Consider the following 23,987-nt stretch of genomic DNA (forward strand, 5'->3'; position numbering starts at 1 on the left):
GAGCTGTGCTGCGCTGCGCTGCGCTGCTGGGAGCGCCGCATGCGAGCCATAATTACAAAAGCGGCAGAGCTGACGACCCCAAAAAAAAAAAAGTAAAAAAAAAGAAGAAAACCGCAAGAAAGGCAGAGAGAGAGAGAGAGTGAGCGAGAGAGCAGCTTAAACGTCAGGGGATGAATGCGCTGCGGTTGTATGTATGTGTGCATGTGTGTGTGTGTGTGTGTCTAGCTCTGGCCATCATGTTGTTGAAGGCGTGCGAAAATTCCAACAGTTTTGCCTATTAGTAATTCATAATCCAAGTAGCACGCGCGCGCGCTCGTCCTCTCCCCCTCTCCCTCTGTCCGTCTCTCTGTCTCTCTGTCTCCCTCGCCGCGGCAGCTGTGACACATATAAACTGCGTCAGTTTGTCGCTTGCTTTATGAAGTGCACAAAGCATAGAGGCTTTTAGGCCGCCAACGTCTGGCTGTGCTCCCCTCGCTCTCTCAGTCTCTCTCTTTCTCGCTCAATCTCTGTCTCTGTCTGTTTTTTGATGCCTTGGACGAGCGTTAAACAGTCGCTCAAGCTCCACTGCTGGAGCATTGCACTTAGCTTGGAGTCACTTTTAATTATTTAAAATCTAACTAAGCACATTAGGTTCAAGGGCCACTCTAATGGGCGTGGCAAACACCTGTATACGGCTATGTGTGCCTGTGTGTGCGTGTGTGCACATCAATTAAATGTCATAGTCATAAATCAATTAATTTAGCTAAACACAAATTAGCTCGAGTGCGAATGTCGCTGCTGGTTCTGGTGGTGCCGGTGGTGCTGGTGGTGCGGCCACGCTGCGTATGAGTAATCGCCGGGCTTAGCATGCAAACCAATTAACTAGCATTAAACTAACGAATAAACAGCAGCAGCAACGGCAACGGCAACAACAATCACATGCTGGGCACAAATTGCAGTGCCACGCGAGGGGGTGGGGGAGGGGGCGGCTGGGGCGTATACGTAATATCGCAGATATCTATGCAGATATCGCCAGCTAGGCGTATGCGTATGCGTATGCATTATCCTAGTGCCACGCCCACACTTACGCCCACGGCCACGCCCACTGGCCGGCCCCCGTTGTCGTGCATCGTAAGCAAGCGCCAAGCCAGCTGAATACAATGCCTCTTGCCTCATCGATGCTGCATGACCAGCGCTTTGCTGTTTGAAAACCCAATTACAGCAATGACACACACAGTGACAGTCGCCCTGTCAGTATGTGTGTGTGTGTGTGTGTGAGTGACTGCTTATAGTAATTACAAATGCCTTTGTCTGTTGATTTGGTTAACCAAGTCAGTTTACCAGACAAACACCCCCAAGCAATGCCCAAAAAAAGTAACCACAGCCATTGCAGTCGAGCATATCCGACTGTCTAATGCTCGTTCGACTTGGCTATATACTCCTTGGATCTATATAAACTTGTTGACTCCGGCTCTCGCCCCTCCCACTCATGCCATATGCATACATGCATGCATACATTAAAAAGTTTGAGACTCTAGCAATAAAGGTGTAGAAGATATAATTTTATAACTGGTTTTCGATAAGGTTTTTTATCGATAAAAAAGATATGGATGAGTTATCGATTTTTAATGATAAACTCGATATCCGCGCTGTAATTATGAACATTAAAAAAAAATTTGAAGTCCTAGCTCTTATATCTTCGGAAAACGACGCGTTCAAACATACGGACAGACGGACAGACAGATAGACGGACAGGGCCAAATCAACTCAGCTCGTCGCCCTGATCAAGAATATATATACTTTGTGGGGTCTGCCCTCCTTCTGCCTGTTACATACATTTCAACAAAACCATTATACCCTGATTTCCCATTGAAAATGGGTTCAGGTTATAAAAAAAAACTGCAAATTTGCATTTTAATCGAAAGTTAAATTGATAATCGAATCGCTATGAAATTAAAAGCGAACTAATTAACGCGCTTCACTTCCTTAATGTGAAATGTTTCGACACTGAGAGTGGCGGCATTTATGGCAAAGCAATGCGCACAACTGATGCTCTATCGATTGAAGTTATCGATAAATTGAAATTGTATAGTATCTTCATATAATAATATGCCGAAGAGAATAATAATTAATAATTCATTTACTTGTGCATATGGAAATCATTCAGTAAATGTCAGAGAGCTTTTCGATAACTGTTAGCTAACATTTCGATAGCATTTACTGTGCTTAAATAAAACTAATGAGAATAAATTAAAGTGTCAAATATTTACAAATATGTTTACTTGCGCCAGGTTCTTTCCGGCAACTCACCGATAACTTCCCTTCCAAATTAATCGATTGGCAAACAAGGGAAATAAAATTGAAGCCAAAGTGTGAGGGTTATGCGGCTAACATATTGATAAGGCAACTAAATGAATGCCGTCCGACTGTTTGCTCAGCTATTTATCAAAAATTTAACACACACAGAGAGAGAGAGAGATAGAGAGAGAGAGAGGGAGAAGCAACTTTGTGGTTTTTTATATAAAATATTTCTTTATTTCAGTTTCCTATCTGCTGCGTCTTCTACCCAAAAACCGCAAAATCCACTCAATAATGCGCCAACGCACATCAGCAAATACACACGCACACACACACACACAGACACTAGCACACGCACACACATTGAAACAAATGGCAAATAGCTATAGAAAAAGTCGACAAAGCCCGACTGACAAACAGCTGCTTTGTTAAGCGTGTGTTTGTATTTATAGCTGTTGCTATTGTATTGGTGTATTGACGCTGTCTAATCGGGCATATTAGCTGTGCGCATCGACATGCGACAGCCACAGAGCAAAGGGCAGCTGGCAATAGCCTTAGAAGCGATAACTTCGGATTAGATATATAATTGATCGATAAATAATCGTTCGACTTTGAGAGCTCTATGGCTAATTACAGGCTGCTCATAAAATTAAGAGTTTAACCTTATACCACAATTCTCTACATCCTAATTTTAAGAGAGCTGAACATCCAGTAAGGATTGAAGAATAGAGATTTAAATACATGGAAGATATCAAACATACTCTAACGAGTATCTGCCAGTCGTGTATACCTCAACGTCCGCGCTCAAAGGCAGGCAATGCTTTTGCAACTGTTTGTCGCGCTTGCCAGAGATTATTTATTGAACGATTTGAGTGGTTAAAGGCGCATAAATGAATCCTGAATGTGTGCGATGTGTAGGTGTGTTTGTGTGTGTGTGTGTGCGTATTGGGTGTATGTGTATGTGCGCACATCTGCGGCTGCTGCACTGCAAATGCACAAAAATATTCACTGTAAATACAAATACATTTAATGCAAGAGCCAGACAGACAGAGAGAGAGAGAGACAGAGAAAGAGAGAGAGAGAGAGAGAGATGTGCTGGTATACCCTGTAAAAGAGCATTAATTATGGTAAAGCATGCCAAAGCTGAGCCGCATCAACTTAAATAAGGCTCGGCCGCGTGAAAAGCCCAAACAAAATCGAAATGGAAACCGAGGAAAGCGAGAAAAATGCATTCGAATTTTCATGTTGGATAAAGCCTGAGCTCTGAGCCTGAAAGCAATGCCGTCGAGATTGTGCGGCTGGGCAGCTGGAGCTGCGGGGGCAGGTGGGCAGGTGGGCAGGTGGGCAGCCGGTTGGGCACGTTGGGCGTGGCAGTTGGCAACACACGAATATCGCATGCAAATTCGACCGTCCGCACACTTAATATAATTTCACTTAAACTGTTTGAGAGCACCAAGGCGTCTGGGTCAGCTGAGCATGTGTGTGTGTGTGTGTGTGTTTATGCTAGTGTGTGTGTGTGTGTGTTTGTGTGTATTGGTCGCTTTGCCATTTCGTGACTTTGGCGCGTTAACCTCAATTTATCGCTGGCATTGATGTCCTTTTTTTTTCGATTACAGCATAAATTGTGGCGCACACACACACATGCACGAGCACACATACACACCTGATAAATGGTAAACTGCATGCATTGTGTAATCGATAAAAACACACACACACACAGACAGAGTGTGAGAGAGGCCCCAGTGGAGGCATAAAACAAGGACTAACAGGAGCAGTTCGATTCCAAGCCAAAAGGACAATTGCCTTAATGCACATTTGTATTCAACTAACACTCTATACACATGTGTGCGTGTGTGTGTGTGTGGGTGTATTGGCCGACTTGTGTAACACTTACATGTTGACGCGCAGTAAATTTTAAGCAGCTCACAAAAGCGAGGCGGGGCAGGGGCTGCCAGGTAATTGCATCAATTTTCCAATAACAAACTGCAATTGATACCCTGTAATCGCTGAGGAAAGCGGGCATGCTGCGGGCATTCAGCATAGCAAAGAAAAGGACAGCAATCAAAGTGAATCAAAGTAATAGAGCTGCGTGCATTCAGCTGATATGCCCTATCAATTGCCAATATACAGGGTATCTAAACAGGCTTGCTCACACTCCAAAGCTATTGTAGAGGCAAAAGATTCCTTAAAGATTGCTTAATCGTATTTCACGTATTGCATGCAGTGTATACTTGTGTAATAGAAATCTATTTCGAATATCGTATATAGTGTTATCATCGTATGTCGATATAATTTCGTGTATCGATCTTTATTGTTTTATATCGTAGGTCTGAAATGCTGTACCGTATCAGCTGTATTACATACACCACACATCACATCATATCGTAAATAGCATATGCCGAATATCGTATGTCATCTGTATATCGTAAGAAAAGTATATATAACGAATATCATATATCGCAGACATCGTATATCGTATACATCGCATATACATAGCACATGTATTATGCGAATATCGTAAGCTGCACAGCACTCACACATAGGGATTGTAATCCCCACTTCATATATCGCATATGTATGTGTCGTTCATCATATAAGGCAACCTATATATTCGCATGGTAGTCCGCACAGGTTATCCTGATTGAATGCAGGCTCCTTTTGTATTATTTACGCAGAGGGAAAAGTTGATTAAATTAAATGCTCGCCGCATTGTTTGACGAGCTATTATTTTGATGTTTTTCATTTTTTTTTCTTTTCGCTCTTTCCCATTTTGTTTATTAAATTTTGTATCTACATATATATTAAATGCATAAAATGTTTTGTTGATCCGTTTGGAAGGATTACAATACAATTTTTTGTTTTTCCAGCAACAACTATTGTTGTTGCTGTTGTTGTTGTTGTTGTTGTTGTTGAACATGTTTCGCATGCGTTTTCCTTTCAACATTTTGGACTGCATTCGCTTTTTGAGTAGAGCGGAAATTTAATTCAAACATTTTCAGCATTTTCTATTTGTTTTCCTCTTGCTGTCAGAGCTTCAATGTGTTCATTCACTTTTTCCACACACTGCTGAAGTGTTTTTCCAGCTCCAATCAAAGCCAAGGACTTACGCTATTCAAGCCATTTTAAATACACATGCATTGTTCCTATACGGTAAACGGATTCTCAAATACATATTACGCTGGCTCCATTTATCATCTGCATATCTACATATATTCCGGACAGATTCGCCAAGAGCCGTGGATCAAGCAAGAACTGCTCTCTGCCTCAGTTAGTAGATCTCCAGCTCATCCGTTGCCCCTTGAACTATGGGGACATTCACAGATTTCGGATTCGGCAGTTTTAATGCGAATGCTTCTGGTATGTCAAACAACTCATTAAAAAATCATGTGAAAGCCAAAGCAGACATGTTTCACATGCAGACCGAGACAAACTACAGCGCAGGCACTCGACTGAGCAGCTGAATGAGACTAGGCGCTGGGGCAGGCTGAGGGAGAGCAGGAGCTGTAGCGCAATAATCATAAAGCCAGTGAAAAGCTGCACAATAAAATACTCATACGCCCCGTCCTCGGCGCCCCCGCCGCCCCCGCCACGACTTTGCAACGGATTGCAGAACTTTTGAGTCCTCCGACTGCCGGGGGCGATGATTATGACACCCTCAAGCACTACATGGAAGAGTTGCTCGTGCGTGACGCTGAAAGCAGTCGCTGCTGCTGCTGCTGCTGCTGCTGCTGTTTGCCCAAATGAAACACGTTGCCGCAGCTCGAGCGAGATGGAGGCGGGGAGCGGACGGAGCGGGGCGGAATTGTTGCGGCTGCTGAGAAAACTCTAAAAGCAAATGAAGGCAAATAAACTACAAAAATAAAGCAAGTCACTTGGCCCCAGGCACAATCACTCGACTGGCAGATACCCTGAGTCGGCTCTATACATAAACAGAAGCAGAAGCGCCACCTACTGCTCATTTTGTGCAGCTCGTGCCAGACACTATGCTAGATGAGTTCTCCCTCACTCGGGCTGCAGCTTTACGTTCTGAAATTCCTAGGGCTTGAATGGGCATGCAATGAGAAACTGAGACAATGGGACTTCTCGCTCGCTCTCGCAAATATAATTTCAATCTCTCCGTATCCCTTGAGCATAAGACCAATATACCCTCTACAAGCACTTCGCAGAGGTAACTAACCAGACGCCTCGAGGCGAACTAAATCGGATGGGGATGCGGATATGAGTGCGGAAGTGAAGCAGTCGCAGTCGCAGACGCAGACGAAGTAGCAGTAGCATTCACAGTTGCAGGAAGTGGAGTCCAAGTACCTGATGCAGCATTTGTCAGTGCTCAAAACTAAAATGCGGCTCAGCAGGTAGCATTTTAATATCCACATGCTAGCCAGCGCAAGAGCTCCGCACCTGCTCACATATCCCTTTGTGTCAATGCTGCGCGCAAAGAGCTGAGCTTCTCTTTTTTTTAACTCCATTTTAGGGGACATCACAATAGAAAAAATATATTGATTTTGGTGAGTTCCAAAGGTACAAATCAAACTACAATTTTAAAATATGTAGCATCGATAATATATCGATTAATTATTATTGCTAAAATGATATCAATCGGCGTTAGTTGGATAGTTTCTGTTTTAAATGCTAATAAATAATTGGTATTTCTCAAAGACTATCAATGCGCTGAAAATAGTGTTATCGATAAGTTATCGAATAATTTTTGCTGCGACTAAAAGTATGAAAACCCACTTTGTATTTAACCCAATGCAAAAAACTTAAGCACTACAATGCAGAATCAGTCTTATTACTTATCGATAATTTATCGACTCAATTTTATTTAGCTAACAGCTACAAACAGAGTAATTTCAAACAACTTAGATAAGCTTGAATCAGCCAGTAAATAATATTGATAGTAATTCTAGCATAGATTCACTCATATTTGCTATCGATAAACTATCGATTGCTTTTGTCTGCCACTATAGCTGTGTGTCTATTGCCAGGCAAGGCATTGTAGTACGCGTCGCATCCGCATTGGCATCCGCATCCGCAACGCCAGCAAAAGAAAATCATAAATAACGCAGCTTCGGAGTCATAAAGGGATATGGGGCAACAAAAGCAGGAGGAGAAAAGCCAAAAAGGAAAAGCGGAAAAAATATTTGAAAATTATGCAGCGAAAATATGTTAAAGTTGCGAATGGAAATTGAAACGTGGCTAAGCGAAATTTAAAGGCAGGCAAATTCAATTTCGAATCAAGTGCAGCAACAAGACGAAAGTCATCTGCTTTTCCAACAATTTTCCGCAGTTTTTTGCGCAGTTTTCGCACAGTTTTCATCTGTGCGCCGAGTGCAACAGCTTTCTATTAAGTTAAGTTTTGTCGACTGTCAATTGAGCAGAAAAAAACTCACCAGACTTTCATTCATTTCAACTTTCTTCTTATCTCCCACGCCCTGTCTCTCTATCTCTCGCCCTCTCCCTCTCGCTCTATTTCTCTTTCTCTCCGCTCACTGTGCATTTGTTTACCTTGCAAGTCAGTCCGCAAGTTAGTAAATTTCATTTCAAGTTTATCCTCTACCGCTTTCGTTCCCCACTCTGCCCCTATATCATTTTATACATGATTATGCTTCTCCCCCTCTCTCTCCATCGTTCTCTTTCTGTCTTTGTCTATGTCTCTTTTGCTGTCTGCACCCGCATGTGACATCATAAATTTTGATTAAGCTCTTTGGCCACAGTTTACAGTTTCCATTCGTCCTTCTGCATTCAAGCTCCCCCCCTCTCCCACGCCCGCCCCGCCTCTCACCATCTTCATCATCATTAAGCGTATCATCATTATCTGCCGTTTACTTGCCCTTGCCCCATTCAATTGCAACTTTTCTTTCGCTGGACTTTAGCTTCTCAATTTTGCTGTCAACTTAGTGCATTTCGCACTGGGCATTGCTCATACGCCGCGTGTGCCGCAGCCGAGCTGCACCACTGGCACCACTGAGTTGACATTCAGCACTCGTTGGCCTTCAATTTATATATATTTATGTATAGTAATTTATATTTAAACCTCATCATGTCGATCAAAAGTCCAAAGGAAACTGAGTAAGAAAACAAAAAACAAAAACTGTATATGATTGACATTATCTCTTTCTTTTTAAGGAGTCTTGTTGAAGTGTGTATAACTGTCAAAAGACATGCTGAATCATAATTAAGAATGTTCTCAACTATATCCATAGGATGTGAAAGACTTCAACTTATATAGGCAATAGAATACCCACGCTTTTCATATACCTTAAGTCAGAAAGCTTTTCTTTGCTTCACCGCTGGATTCCGGAATATCTATCTAATAGTCTAAGATTTTTTACTTCTCTCTTTCTCTTTCTCTCTCTCTCTTCCATTGTCTCACTCTCACTCTCTCTTTCTCTGCATTTTATGGGTCAGAAACTGTTTTAAGCTGCTTACAAAAAAGTTTTACGCAACGAAATCTGCCAACCGATTTGAGCCAACTGGGTTGGCTTTAAGGCTGACGCTTGGCTTTATCTTGTTGTTTTATGATTTTTCTTCTGTGTACAGCTGAAGCGAAAAGAATGTAATATATAAAGCTTTCCAAAAGTTAAAGAAATATGAAATAAATTTTGATAGTTTGTAATTCTTGCAATAAAAAGATGAAAACAAGCATATTAGGAGAAACAGAAGAAGAAGAAGGGAAGAGAGAGAGAGAGAGAGTGAGAGAGAGAGAGAAAGACAGGCTAAGGTGGGCACCCACTTGAAGGAGAGAGAGAGAGAGAGAGAGAGAGAGAGAGAGAAGTTCACTTGGTAAGAAATTATTTATATAGCATTAAGTTCATTCTTTATTTTTGTAACTCTTTTACGTGCATTACTCGAATAAGAACTGCGTCTATTGTACTGCTTGCTGCCCCAAGACTTGTCAAGGCCTCGTCTGGCTGTTGGACAGCTCAGCTATCATAATCAACGTCGCCACCCCCACTCAGTGTAAGCCTCACTCCTGCTGCCCCTTCGAGCTCAATTCCCATGGATGAAGAAAAAACTCGCTGAAATGCAATCGAATTGACAAAGTTCAAAGTTTTTTCAATGCTCGTTCAGAATGTGCTGCGGGGGGAGTATATTGGCTGTAGTAAGTTCATTGATCCCATCTACTCGTCATCGATGCAATCATCAGCTCATCTCTCTGGGTCTTCTTCCTAACTGAAATACCCATATAAAAAGTCCAAGTCTCCCATAAGCTCGAGCGGGTGTTTGGCGGCCAGATATGCCCCGCAATGCAAAACTGTTTTGCCTGGCTTCACATTGCCCGCTGTCTGTCGTTCCATTGTCTTCCGCTCGCTCTACGTAATACTCATCGGGCGTAAATAGTAAACATATTTTGCCATGTTGCTTTGTCTTTCGTGTCTCTTAACTTTGACTACAACAACAACAATAAGAACAACTACAATCAGAAGAAGAAGAGCAACATTTTGTCTCCTTTATTTTCACATTTTGCTTTGTTTTTCTTTTTCAATTTTTTTTTTTCGTTTTTTTAATTCGTTGCAAAGTTTTCGCGGCAAGAACAAAAAAGTGGACAACAAGAACAAGAAGAAGAAGAAGCGAAACCGAAAGTTGGGCCACATTTTTGCTTGTTATTTTCTGCATGCGCTTTGATTATGTTTATCTTTATATTTATCTCACACTTTCCTCCCTCCTCCCCCCTCCCTCCATCCCTCCACTGCCACTCTTCGCCACCTGCAGTCAGCGAGTTGTACACAGAAATTATGTAAATTTGAATATAATGATAACCGAGAGCCGTAAGCCGAAACCGTAAGCCGTGAGCCGAGAGGCAGCTGCCACCACGCCGGGAACGTGGCTCAGCTTCAACTTTCGATACCCTGCAGCCCTATGCGAAATGAGCTGATAGAGTTTCATAGATGGCTAGATAGGAGCCTCGACTCAGCTCAAGTCTGTTGGAGCAGAGCGTCGATTGCGTTTGACTGGAGGACTCTCTGCTTAAAACGTGCTTGACTGCCCTTTTGCTTCATGTTATCGATAGTTTTCTCTATACATCGATAACGCACTTTAGCCGAGTCATTCAGTTCGGCTGATAGTGCTAGTCGTAGTCCTCACCTGACTCTGATAAGATTGTTGACTTAGGCACAGCTTAGAGCCAGGTCTAGGCTGATTCGTTCAGTTTAGCCAGGGTATCTGCAAGTCGTTCACAATTGCTCTGCTCTACAGCTGCTCTTCCCTTTTTCGAAGTGCAGTGTGATTTATGTACTTTGTTTATAATTAATTTGTTTGCTTCGCGTACTTTTGGTCAACTGCAGTCTGGAGCGAGAGGAGCGCCGGGCAAAGGTGAGGGAAAAAAGGATTTTGCCACTTTGCCATTCGACTATTGTTAGCTTATGATTATGATTATGAATGGCCAAAGTTGGAACCAGCAGATGAATGAAGCTGTAAACGTGACACCGTGTCCATAAAAATCGAATTATGAACTCTACATCTATCTCTATCTCACAGACAATAATTGATGAAGTTGTGGCCCGATATCTATCGAAACTGAGAGTAGATTATTGGAATAGAAAACAGACCTATTCAAGTCTATTTCCTAAGTCGATATGTGGCAGTTTTTCAAATTAGTATTGTCTTATTAAAATCGATAAATATCGATTATCAGACTCCCGCCTTAGAGCACATCTCATAGACTTTACACGTGGAGCAGAAAGAGATTAGGCGAATCACTGCTTCAAGCCTGGGCACAGACTCAAACTACGCTGTGTGTGCGTATGAGCGTGCTTACAGGGTATCTACCAGTCGGCTACCGCGCGGTCACTACTTTAGCATGTATCAATTGTGTTGTTCAGCTGGAATTGCAGCTATTGACAACTGTTGCAACTGCTAGGCTCCCATGACCCAGCCTCCAGCCATCACCAAATTCAACACCAAATACATATGCATAGATGCGCGTGTGTGCGTGTGTGTGCAGCTCCATTGAAGCCAACCGCCAAGCATTAATTGCGCACCACAGAAAGCAATCAGAGTGCAATGCGAGAAGCTGCTGCCAGCGATTTTGGCTAGATGCCAGCACCGAGCAAGGGAGGCAATCTGTCGATATTTGTTGGCATTTTTACAATAAAAGCAAAGTACCCACATACACGCAGGCAGAGAGAGAGAGAGAGGGAGAGAGACACACACACACACGCAGACAGTCGGACATTTCATTTTAATCCATTTTATGTGGCTGTTGATTTTGCGATCAAACAGCTTAATCTTTTGACCGCAAATTTATAGCACACAGAGGAGCTCGCAAATAGAGACAGTCAGAGATAGAGAGAGGCGGAGTCAGAGAGAGGGAGAGGGGGTAGAGGCATTTATTTAACTGTCAAATTTACACATGTTGCAAAAAGACAAAAAGAAAATAAAAGTTGGAGTTGGCCAACTGAATGAGGAAAAGGCCAAAAGCCGCAACAACGAAACCCAAATGAAATCAAATGAGAAGCCAGAGCGAATTAGAGAGAGAAAGAGAGAGAGAGAGAGAGAGTCCGGCTGAAGATATTTGTGCACAGATATATATAGATAAGTATATATATATATAATGCAGTAACTGACAGCAACGAGCAGCAGCAGCAGCAGAGGCAGCAGCAGCAGAGGCAGCAGCAATTGTCGTAATTCCATTTGCTGGCAGCTGGGGAAGGAAATGCTCCACACATAGAATGCTGTGCTGAACCAGCATTGGACTAAGAGAGTCAGACACGCACACGCACACACACGCACACACACGGACGCACTCCGAGCGACAATTAGCCAAACAGAAACCGTAGAGCTAATTGAAATTGAAGACAATTTCCAAAATTTTGTGAGTTTATCCATAAACGGAATGGCAAGCAACAGAGATTATTAAAATAACATGCAAAGTGCAGAAATCAAGTTGAGCACACACACACACACACAAACACACATGTATGTGTGAGAATTATACAGTGCTTGACTGGCGAATACCCTGACAGCTGGCAGAGGCTGTGGCTTGGGATATGCATGAAATGTGATATTTTCCTAAGGGTTAGCTGAATAACTGTCAGATGCAACTGCATGCCACATTTTATATCATCTGCTCTCAAAGAGCTCTCGAGCAGTGCTTAAGTAACCCAGTCCGCGAGCTGCCTACGAAAATAATGAAATGCCCCTAGCCTTTATAGAGGTTACGAGTGCCTATATCCCAAATTTCAGATGTCTCACGCTCAAAGTTCTCGAGCTATGCTCAAGTGAGTCAAATAGCTAAGACACGCTTATTTGCCTTTGATATTTGTCTAGAAGGTAGACATGGTGAGGCATTCCCCAGACTACGCTCGGCTGACTGCACCCGCATAGCCAATGTACCCCATGGATGCGGAGCAGTTACAGGTCACAACAAAGGCCAATCGTGTCTGCAGCCAGGAGCTGTTGCTTTAAATTTTAATTACCCATGATTTGATTTCAAATGCAATTTCCATTTTCATTTCCATTGCCATCTCCATTTCCATATCAATTTCAGCATTTTCCATTGAATTTACACCTCGCATTTTTTTTTTCGCTTTGATTTCGTGTTTCATGTACCTAAATACCCAAGCTAAGAACTTATGCTGAGATTAAAGCGAAAATGTGCTGGAATCAAACAAATAAATATTACGTGCCGCGGCGCATGTTAGTGCGCTCAAATGGGCTTAAATATTCCGGGAGCATGATTTTGATTTGAACAACGATATTTTAATTGATTCCACAAAGCAACAAACCGGCGGGGCGCGAAGCACGACTACCAAATACCCGGGCAGCAAAAGATCTATCGATTAGGTCATATATCGTTTACTACAACAACATATATGGCTTTCAGCCTGGAATGTGCCTTGAGTAGGGCTGCGATTGTAGGTACGGGGGGCAAGGGTAGGCAGCCTCGCATATGTATGAGAGATCCATTGAGTCCTTCGATGTCTATAGGCAGTTCAAGACTCATATGTCACAGGATTTGAGGTAATTGAAAAGAGTTTTCGAGCTTCGAACTCAACGAGTGCAGGAACTGCTCTCCCCCTGCCAACTCAACTGATGATCGAGCTAAGGCCGAGTCAAATAATCTGTCTACAGAAACATATCCTCTATATCGTCAGATCACATATACTCTCTGAAGCCTCACTAAATCCTTATAACTATCATAATCCATATACCCTGCTCACGTACTGCTCAACTGCTACAGGCAGCTCAAATTTGTAGCCGCATTCGTGTAGCGCGTTTCTATCATTCACGTAGCATACACAGCCACATGTAGAGCATATGTATATAAATATATACATATATATATATATCTATTCATTCGCGTCTGCAGATTGAGCATAATTCATGTTGCGGCCAGCCTCGCAGCTCTGTTGAGAGTTTTGGATGGCGTGATGGGGACATGTGAGTGACATGGGTAGACAATTAATTGAAAACAAAATGCGCAGTGTGCGTGTCTACGTGTCTTTGTGTGTGTGTGTGTAAATGGCATTGCCAATGTTGTGCCAACAACGAAATTGACGCTAAAAACTTTTATCATTAGCGCTGCAAATCAGCTTAAAAACTGCGCGCAAGACATTCCCATTCGCACTCCCATTCCCATTGGCATCCCATTCCCTTTCCCCTTCCCCTTCCCTTTCCCATTCGCATTCGCGTGGGGCAGGAAAATTGTGGACAAGGCGACGATAAATGTCAAAAGGTGTTTTGTGTTTATTCTTCTGTTTTGTTTTTGTTTGTCCCGCTGGCCGGGGCATGGGGCGAGGGTCGAGGGGCAGGCGAGCGTTAAACAAAGCCAAGGCAAAGAGGAAGAATGAAGGAAGCAAAAAGTGTAGCATACTTTGCAGGGCAGCAGAAAAATCTTTGCCAAGCAAATTGATTAGAGCTCTGTGTGAGTGTGTGTGTGTGTGCATGTTGGTGTTAGTAAGTGTGTGTGTGTGTGTGACTTACTTTAATTTCAAGTGCTGGCTTTGAGGCTGGCGCCCATTTCTATACAACAGCAAAAAGCGACTGCACAACGCGGCGTATGCGTATTATTTAAAATTAGCGCAGTGGAAATTTGTACGCGCCAAACTTAATGCCAAGTGTGTGTAGAGAGCGAGAGAGAGAAAGAGAGGGAGAGAGAGGGAGAGAGGTATAGAGTGTGTGCCACAAAGCCAGCTTTGCTTGGAAATAATTTAATTGTTGGCCTAAGCTCTTTAATGTACTTTCTTTCATTTTAATGCGCCGTATATGTACATGTGTGTGTGTATATATGTGTGTGTGTCTGCTCTTAGCTACAGAAAAAAAGACAGACTTTCATTTGAGCTAATTATGAGGCGACTTCACATTTGCTGCCAAATTCAGCTAGTGAAGCGCGTTTTGCTATTTAGCCGTTCGCTTTGTCTAATGAGCTGTGCCTGTATGCGTGTGTGCAAGTGTGTGTGTGTGTGTAAGTGTGTGTTTGAGAGCCGAAATGAGCAAATGTAGCTGCTAATTACAATATAAATTCATATGCGCCGTAAAATCGCAATCGAAATCAAATGCCAAAACAACATTTTGAGCATTAAGAAAGCAGACGAACGACTAGCAAATACCCTAGAGTGTACATGTAAGAGAGCGTGAAGTGAGTGTCTCAGACTATACAATGTGCACATCATAAATTTCCTTTCTCCTGCGTCAGCAAACTCACTTAGACTTACAGGGTATGCATAATTCATCACTTTAACCTAAATGGCGAACATAAATTGAAGCGAAAGGTGAGCTTGTATATATATATTTCTCTCCCTCTCTCTCTCTCACTCTCTCTCTCTCACTCTCACTTGCAGTCTGTCTGGCTGTCTATGCTATGTTTCTGATTATATTTACATACGAGCACTGCTCACACACACACACACACACACACACACAGACACAGCTTGCTGCTAGGTGAATTGTGAGAGATAAGCGTGGGCAAACAAATGCATAAACCAAATTAAATTCACAAACTGCGCAAACTGAAATGCAACTGCAGAATTATTTACTAATCACAGTGATTGTGTATGTGTGTGTGTGTGTGTGTGCTGACTCAATATCAAATGACCAAAAGTACATTTAGATTAAATGAGTTTATGAGCGAGCGATTCACTCACATTCATTTGACTGACTGCACTTTACGCACACATACACACACACACACACACACACACACACTTATGCTGCTCATTTCAGAGCAGTCATTCAATTCCATTGACCTCAAAGTCAAACCTTCATTGCATATCGTTTGGCTAGTCATTAAATGAACAAGTCATAAACAGACTGGCACTGGGCAACCGGGTATGAGCGACTGCACGATACCCACTACAATGCACTGCCCATACTTAGGCAGTCTCAAGGACTATGATTAGACGATACTGGTTCTTCTATCATTCCTATTGCTATTACTTTGCTCCCTTGGTAAGCCTCTATTCTAATACTTTACTTATACTTCATGTTCTACTTCTTCTATTCTTTTAATTTTCCCTTATCCTTCCTTATCTGCTTTGCTCCATCAATGCCTACTTATTTCTTTCACTTTCTGCAACTTTAATCTTGTTGTACTATCGTATATCTGTCCCTTTCTTCTTCTCCTCCTCTCCTATCCTCATCCCAGTCTATATTTCTTTTGCTGTTCCCACTCGTATTTCGTCATCCGCTTGTCATAATCTATCCACACTTTGTATTCCCCACTCATCTTTGCCGCCATCAACCAATCGCTACTTTGTATTTGCCTCATCTTCTGTGACTCTAATTGTCTTCATCAGCTGCTTCGTTTCCCATCATCTTCCATCTTCTTCCTCTGCAGTATCTTGGCTTGCTTTCATAGTTGAAACTTAAAACTCCTTCTGATTGCATTTCGAGTCGTAAAAATAGTTCATCCTGCTCTCTGTAACTGTTGTGTGGCCTTCCTGTTTTCCTGTTCCGTTTCCTGTTTTCTATTTTCTTTGATAGCTTTTCTGCCGTCATTTGTCGCAGGTTAACGGCTTGAGCGCTTAACCGCTTAAGCGCTCCGGCGGTTGAACCGCTTAACCGCTGCACTGTTGTGGTCTAGTCGACCAGGTGAAGCACTTGAGACAGTTGCATTTCCATTTCAATCATCTCATTGAGTCATAAACTTGAATCAACTTAAAGCACAGACTGAGTGGAAGAGAGAGAGGGTAGGGGGGGGGGGGGGACTTGGTGTGTTGGTCAATGGGGTGTGTCCATTCAGTGGCATCCTGCGATTGTCCAAGCTGCCGTCTCTCGCACTTGCGGGCTTGTTGCCTGCTGTGTTGTTGACAGCAAACAGTTGTTTTGCATAAAAATGCCATTGCAGCTGCAGTCAGGCGACAACAGAGACACACAGAGAGTGACAGAGAGAGTGTGAGAGAGAGAGAGAGAAAGCTGTTCTGCAAACACACAATAAATATATGTATGCAATGCACGCATGCATGCAGCTGGGCGTTTGTGTCCAGCCGAGAGCCGAAAGCTTGTAGTTTAACATAAAAGTATTGCACACACACACACACACACACATACACACACAGAACTGTAGAGGCCAGCTTGAGCGAGCAGTGGGAGGTGACGAAAAGCCTGTGGTCTGGCCAGCTCCATGCTGGGCTAGTTTAATACGAAAGTTATGTTTTGAAAGTTCTCCTATTAATGCATCGGGCATCGCATGCAGCCAGTGCAAATTGCGCTTTCAGAAGCCAACGAGTGCGAGTCGGAAGAAACGAGTCTCATCTCAGTCTGGCAGTAGATGAAAAACAAGAGAGCTATCCACTAAACTGACAGCTGATATGAAGGCAACAGTAGATCGCGCTATGAAGAGTAGCGAGTAGCGAGTAGCGAGTAACGAGAGTCACTGTAAGAGACTTTCCCTGCTGTAATTTGATGCGAATCTGTTATATGAACAGTGAGTCAACTGAGGAAAAGTAAACAACTAGTAAAAGTGAGCCAAGAGAGAGGAAAATGAAAGGAGAACTAACGAGTAGACCAAGCGAAGATTTGGGTAGCAGAAGGACGTAACGAGTAACGAGCTGAGAGTAACGAGTGGGTCAGCTCATCTATGAGATACCCTAGAGGACTGTGCAAAAACATAATTCAGAGTAGATTTAGTTGCAGACCAATTGAAAAAGCAAAGGATTCCACTGTCGAGAGAGAGAGAGAGTGTGAGTGAGAGAGCAGCACAAGCGGGGCATGAGGACGACTCGCTACAAACGCTGACTCTGCGCTTTACGCGCATTTCGCTTGGTTCATTTTAATATTTGAAGGTAATTATGCAGAGTTTTCAAAATTCAGCCAAGTCATGCGGCTAAGCCATTAAATGAGCATAGAAAAGCCAGATAATGGATAAAGTAAGCGCGCCGCTTTCCACCAGCCAGCGAGATGCGCAAGGGTTACGCGCTGGGTCATTAGAGGCGATGTGCAGCCAGCTGCTTAATTCGCAAGGCGATGCCAAATTTATTGCCTGTCATCTATGACACACACTGAGAGAGGGAGGGGTGGGGGGAGACAGAGTTCACATCTTGTTCCCCTTGCTACAACTCATTGCGGAATTCTCTGTGTTCATCCAGACCAAAAAAAAAAAAAAGAAAGAGAAAATCTTGAGATGTTTATCTTTTATCTGTCTTTCGGGGCAATTCCCTGTTTTCTAATGCAAAACTTTTGTGAGGCAACTCAAAGAGCTTTCATCAATCAATGGCTCGCTTTTTGCCAGCTCTTGACTTGCATCCTCTACCTCCCTCCCTCCCTCTCTCTCACTCACCCACACTCGCTTTCTCTCACTCAAACTCTGGCGACAAGTAAAACAAACATAATCTCAGCTTGTTTTCAACGATTTCAATTAATTTAATGCCACATCGCTTTTTGTTTTTGTGTTTCTTTTTTACTTTTTTTTATTTTGACAAGCCATGAAAAAGATGAGCAAGAAATAGCGAAGTCAATGAGGAGATTGGCTAGAAGATACCCTTTCTGAAGCCCGAAGACAAAGCTCCAAAAGAGTTTCTTAAGAAAGATATATATGCCCACGCCTCAGTTCTGTGCCACATTTGGAGTACTTTTCTAATTTACAGGGTATCTTGGTAGTTTATATTGTATGGGAACTGCACTTTAATTATATATATACGCTCATAAGTTAAGACTAGCTAAGGAGGCTGAAGTTTCCACATCAGACATTCAAGGGGAGAACATAACCAGTCGATCCTATTAAGCATGTATTCCTTTATAGGGTATCCCTAGATAATGACTACTTCAATTAGGCACAATAGATGCATATGCGTGGTTTTCTTTAATTGTTATGGACTCTATCTATTTGTACGCACGGCATGCCGCACCTATATGCCCTTTCGTGGAGCTGCTCACTTTTTACAGGGTATTCTGAAAAGTCATATATGCGGACAGTTTTGTTGGCTTCTCCGCGCCACAGCTGCTGGTGCACAACATATGCGAATGATTAATGTGGTTTCTTCTGTGGGTTTTCGGTTTCAGTTTCGACAGATTTCTCATGCCGCACGTTCCACATTTGTGTCCTGGTCTATAGGCGCAGGCACAGGCGCTGCCTCTGCCTCTGCCTCTGCCTCAGCCTCGGTCGTTGCGTGTACGTTATTTTTATTGTTTGCTTGCTCGCTCGGAACTGGCAAAAGTTTGAAAGATTCTTATCAATGGCATCGCGCGTGGCTTTATTTATTTTTGGCCAACTCGAGCAGATGTCATCGTGGCGGCCGATGCCGATGCCGAGGCCGAGGCCGAGGCCGAAGCGCTGCAGGCTGCAATCAGCGAACTGCCAGGCAGACTCTGGTTAAATCAGCCGCAGCTCCCGATTCACAATTCTCGACTCTCGACTCTCAATGCTCGTTGCTTGTTGCTTGTTGGCTCGCTGGCTCGCTCGTCCGACTGTTTGTGGTAAGCATTTCAATAATTCACTTGTCTGTCCATTTGCACTGCGACAACAACAACAACAACAACAACAACAACAGCACATTTGGGTTGTACTTTGGCCATTTTGTTTGCTCAATTGTTCAGCCACTGTAAATAAAACGTAGCACTTCCGTTCGATGCGCCATATTGTTTGGCCCCGATTGCCCCTATTGAGCAATTTCTCGTATGCTTTCAGCTCCTCCCCTTCGCACTCGTCGCACAATTTTATTTTTGTCGCATTGCTCATTACGCGCTGCAAGTTGTATTCAAATTGAGTTCTCATCAAGGCGAAGCAAAGGAGACCAAATCATCAAAGCTTCATTTCATTTCCGACTAGTTTCTGAATGACTGCAGCTAGGTGGTTTGATAACCACCAAAGGGGAAAGAGAAGACCAAGCACTATCAGCCCCCAGCTTGCGTGCCAAGCTACAAATATACTTCAATAAGCGTTCGATGTGGTCGACAGGGTAACTAAAAGCCTAGCCTAGACCTGGATATAGCCTGAGCCCTGCGCAGAGCTGTTCCGTCAGTCATTCTACGCTCTATTATGTGTGTATGTACAATATGCACACACCCAGGCACACACACATATAAGCGCACGCTCTGCACTCCGCTCATGGGCTTTACTCTGGTAAATGAATTAATGAATAACTCTTGTCCTAGTGGGAACCTCCAAATCAAATTTTCTGAACACTATAGAGACCCGAGAGGGGCAAGATATGCAAAATAATATGCCCTCTTTAGAAGAACCTACAGAGTATCGATTAATATCGATAATCAGCTAGTAATTTCGTAACGAAGAAAGTCGACTAGAGAGACAGTCAAAGAGATAGTCAGAGATCAACCCAACTAATGATTCCAATCAAACATACACATATAGACATGACGAGCTCTGCCACGCCCTTAACACGCAGCTTCGTCATGCTAATACACCCTAAATCGCCTGGCATATACAATGTATTTAGCGTATTATAATATTTGGATAATAGAACGCAGAAACGTTTTCTGAGCTGATTTTACACCTTTAAGCTACAAGTTGCAATGACTCGCCTGGTTGCAGCCAGAGAGAGAGAGAGAGAGAGAGAGAGAGAGAGAGAGAGAGAGAGAGAGAGAGGGAAAATAAAGCTATGTGTGTATGTGTGAAATTTGTTAGAGGGGCGTGTGACGGAACGGCTGAAAGGCTCGACGGCAGCAAGTGGGTCAGCTAAGCTGCTCAGCTGCGGTGCTGATGGCGCCGCTTGTTGCCAGCATGTCAAACATGCTAGGTAAACACACACACAGACACACACACACACACACACAGTTCCACATATGCACACACACACATTCACATCAAAGTAATTAATATCCCTTCAAATGTTACATGCACTAATTACAACAACAACTCGAACAACAGCCAAACAAGCAGCCAAGACGAAATTCCGAAAACGAGGCTAACAAAATGCCAGCTAGAAACTTGACAGCCTCGGCGATGCATCAAGTCAGACGACGGTCGCTCCGGTGGCTTCAGTGGCTCTGGTGGCTTTCGGTGGCTGCAGCTTGTCAATAAGCGTGCTTTATTTTTCTAGCTAGGGCAAAGAGCTTGGCTTTGGCTAAAACCACAGCACTGTCACCGCGAGTCTCCAGCTGTCGTTGCATGATGCAAAGCCATGCATGACAGATTATGGAGAGCTACAGGTATATGCCAGGTGTGTAGCAGGACAACTCGCACGGGAATCTCGCTGGAAATTGCAATGAAATTGTTTTTTTACAACTGTGGACCTCAATCGTTATTTATCTAACATGTGTCGACTCTCTACAGGCCATCTACAGGACCTAGGTACATCCTTCATACTTCATATTTCATACTTCATACTTCAACTTCATACTTCATACTTCATTACTACTTCATGACTTCATACTTCATACTTCATATCTTCATACTTCAATACTTCATACTTCATACTTCAATACTTCATACTTCATACTTCATACTTCATTACTTCAATACTTCATACTTCATACTTACTGCATACTTCATACTTCATACTTCATACTTCATACTTCATACTTCATACTTCATACTTCATACTTCATACTTCATACTTCATACTTCATACTTCATACTTCATACCATACTTCATACTTCATACTTCATACTTCATACTTCATACATCATTCTTCATACGTCATACTTCACCATACTTCATACATCATTCTTCATATTTCATACTTCACCATACTTAATCATATTTCATACCTCATTATACTTCGTACTTCATATTTCATCATACTTCATCATACCTCATCATACTTCATATTTCATCATACTTCATCTTTCTCATACTTCATACTTCATACTTCATACTTCATAGTTCATACTTCATACCTCATCATACTTCGTAATTCATATTTCATCATACTTCATCATACCTCATCATACTTCATATTTCATCATACTTCATCTTTCTCATACTTCATACTTCATACTTCATACTTCATAGTTCATACTTCATACCTCATCATACTTCGTAATTCATATTTCATCATACTTAATCATACTTCACATTTCATCATACTTCATATTTCATCATACTTCACACTTCATATTTCATCATACTTCATCATACCTCATCATACTTCATATTTCATCATACTTCATCTTTCTCATACTTCATCTTTCTCATACTTCATACTTCATACTTCATAGTTCATACATCATACCTCATCATACTTCGTACTTCATATTTCATCATACTTCATCATACTTAATCATACTTCATATTTCATCATACTTCATATTTCATCATACTTCATACTTCATCATACTTCATATTTCATCATACTTCACACTTCATATTTCATCATACTTGATCATACTTCACACTTCATACGCCATACGCTCCTCATAAGCTCAGTTTTCCACTAATTTGTGGCAGTCGCTGCTCTCGCAAATTTCCTACAGGGCAGTGACTAATGTGTGTGCCTAGGCATGTGGATATGTTTATGAGAACAGGGAGAATTCTTTTTTGGTCAAGGTCAGTTTGGCCCCAGAACTTTCACTCTGGGTGCTGTGCATTTGCGGGTGAAGAAGGGGGCGGGAGGAGAGGGTGAGGAAAGGCATGCAGCCAAATGCAACGCTCACTTGACTTAAAAACTCATGTCACTCAAGTTAGGCAAAAAAAAAAAAAAAAAAAAAAAAAACGACTTTCAATTAGGCGCAACTGAGCAACCGCCGCCTCAGCAGCAGCAGCAGCAGCCAAAAGGAAACGTTGGGTTGGCATAGCCACGCCTTCATTATTAATTGAAGAGTCTCGAATGACACAGTGAGAGCGAGAGAGAGAGGGGCAACAACAACATTTACATTTAATCAGCAATCAGCAGACGACGGCATTGCGAATACGTAACGTAACGCAACGCAACGTAACGTAACGCAGCGCCACGTTCACACTGCGTATACGCGATGGTAATAACCGATTGCAGCTCACCGTCAGCGTCGTCAGCGTCGCCATCGTCGTCGCCGTCGTCGCCGTCAAGAAGCTGCAGCGGCATCCTTGTCAATTTAATTAATTTGTCATCATTTATTATGCCAAAATAAAAATGCAAAAGAGCTTTGCAAGTGGGTTGTTTGAGTGGCGGAGTGCTTGAGCGAAGGGCTGAGACTGCTCATGTCGAAGGGGAAGGGACAAAGGCGAAGAGCGGGGAGGAAGAAACACTGACTATGGCAACGTGACAATGGCATACCCTAGCTATTCCTTTGCTCTCTCTATACGAAAACCAAACGAGGACCTGGAGTGCAGTAAGCTCCCATTGTGCCAAGACATAACTGTACTAGCCTTGGGACATATGAGACAGCTATGAAGACAGAAGTTAAAGGAATGGACAAGACAAGTTGAGCACGGCATATGATTGGGTCTTATATGGGTCTGTCTAGGATGCTAGAACGAAAAGCCAGATTTAAGATCTGGATCAACAAGAAATGCAGAACAGAGGAGCAAGAAGGGAGAAAATGAGAAGCAGAGAATGTGGAGACTCGAACGATATAAAATTTAGATTTCTATATAAGACGCAACAATAAAGCAAAGGCAAGCAGAAAAGATTTACGAACAGCACTAAAGAAGCAGAGAGTAGAGGAAAGAAGAAGCTAGATGTGGGAAGAAACATATCCATTAGTCAACGAATGAAACAGGGGCAAAGGAGGACATCTACGGCAAACGAAAGGAGAAGAGCAGAGCAATTATCATTGTCTTTGAACATGCAAAAGAGCATCAAACAAGGCTATCATACGATAGTGGTGGTATCGAATCAAAAGGGACTTGGCAATTAGCCTGTGGGAGCTGCATGAAAATATCAAAGAAATACCTGTTCGACGAATCCATGTGGTAGTTCACAGAGGAAACCTCCACAGCATGTGGAAAATGTTGAAGTCTTGGAACGCATTTACACATATTTCCAATTTAGTATAAGCAATGATGCAACACGCTCCACGGCAGCTTCACGGACAGGGTATATGCCAAACTGCTGATGGCTGATGGCGGCGCAAATGTCAGCAGTTGTTGCAGTCGACGAGGCAATAATGCAAGTGCAACAACACCAAGCGAAGAAATTGCTTTTTAACCAACACAAATAGAGCGAGCCATCAAAAGAGAGTCGGGCAGTGGTGGCGGTAGAGGTGGAGGGATGTCAGAGGTCGACTTTAAGTGCAAGATGGGTCAGGTCAGAGTTTTTACCTGCCGCAGCGTCGGCTCTCAAGCACATGTGGAAGGAAAGGAATGAAGCCAGACAGACAGCTAAAGACAGAGAGATGCAGAGGCGCGAGGTGGAGCGATGGGTTGGTGGGTCGGTGGAGAGAGAGGGTCAAA

The 23,987-nt window shown here is 42.9% G+C and overlaps 1 protein-coding gene across 3 annotated transcripts in view; it reads right to left on the reverse strand.

Moving 5' to 3' along the window:
* The window catches only part of vex (somatomedin B and thrombospondin type 1 domain containing protein vexed), a 102,874-nt gene that overhangs the window by 65,402 nt on the left and 13,485 nt on the right, over positions 1 to 23,987 (reverse strand). The window lies entirely within an intron of this gene.

Source organism: Drosophila arizonae, chromosome X (assembly GCF_054131065.1).
Source record: "Drosophila arizonae isolate 15081-1271.41 chromosome X, UAZ_ARI_1.0, whole genome shotgun sequence".
In the NCBI taxonomy this organism is placed as follows: domain Eukaryota; kingdom Metazoa; phylum Arthropoda; class Insecta; order Diptera; family Drosophilidae; genus Drosophila; species Drosophila arizonae.